Below are 999 nucleotides of genomic sequence, written 5' to 3'. Positions count from 1 at the left end.
AAACCTGTTTCTTCCACCATTATTAAAGCCTTGTTGAGGCTTTTGTTGATTCTTCCATGAGAGATTTGGGTGATTTCTCCATAATGGGTTATAGGTGTTTCCATAAGGTTCACCTAAGTAATTCACCTCTGCTATTGCAGGGTTCTCAGGATCATAAGCTTCTTCTTCAGAAGATGCCTCTTGAGTACTGTTGGATGCAACTTGCATTCCATTCAGACTCTGAAAAATCATATTGACTTGCTAAGTCAATATTTTATTCTGAGCCAATATGGCATTCAGAGTATCAATTTCAAGAATTCCCTTCTTCATAGGCGTCCCATTATTCACAGGATTCCTTTCAGAAGTGTACATGAACTAGTTATTAGCAACCATGTCAATGAGTTCTTGAGCTTCTGCAGGCATTTTCTTTAGGTGAATGGATCCACCTGCAGAAATATCCAATGACATTTTAGCTAATTCAGACAGACCATCATAGAATATATCCAGGATGGTCCATTCTGAAGCATGTCAGAAGGACACTTTTTGGTCAGTTGCTTGTATCTCTCCCAAGCTTCATAGAGGGATTCACCTTCTTTCTGTCTGAAGGTTTGAACATCCACTCTAAGCTTGCTCAGCTTTTGAGGAGGAAAGAACTTGGCTAAGAAAGCCTTGACCAGCTTATCCTAAGAGTTCAGGCTATCCTTAGGTTGAAAGTCCAACCATATTCTAGCTCTGTCTCTCATAGCAAAAGGGAAAAGCATGAGCCTGTAGACTTCAGGATCTACTCCATTAGTCTTAACAGTATCACATATCTACAAAAATTCAGTTAAGAACTAAAAAGGATCTTTCAGATGGAAGTCCATGAAACTTGCAGTTCTGCTGCATCAGAGAAACTAATTGAGGTTTCAGCTCAAAGTTGTTTGCTCTAATGGTAGGGATGGAGATGCTTCTTCCATGTAAATTGGAATTAGGTGCAATAAAGTCACCAAGCATCCTCCTTGCATTATTATTATTTTTGGC

The 999-nt window shown here is 39.2% G+C and overlaps 1 non-coding gene across 1 annotated transcript; it reads left to right on the top strand.

Annotated features, from left to right (window-relative positions):
- The first annotated feature begins 500 nt into the window (after positions 1–500).
- Positions 501–608, top strand: LOC112760836 (small nucleolar RNA R71). Its single transcript, XR_003181257.1, has one exon. It is a non-coding gene; the product is annotated as a small nucleolar RNA R71 (small nucleolar RNA).
- Positions 609–999: the final 391 nt, after the last annotated feature.

The sequence above is a fragment of the Arachis hypogaea genome, chromosome 16 (assembly GCF_003086295.3).
Source record: "Arachis hypogaea cultivar Tifrunner chromosome 16, arahy.Tifrunner.gnm2.J5K5, whole genome shotgun sequence".
Lineage (NCBI taxonomy): Eukaryota > Viridiplantae > Streptophyta > Magnoliopsida > Fabales > Fabaceae > Arachis > Arachis hypogaea.
The sequence above is the reverse complement of the archived record's forward strand: the minus strand, read 5'-3'. Positions and strand labels throughout refer to the sequence as shown.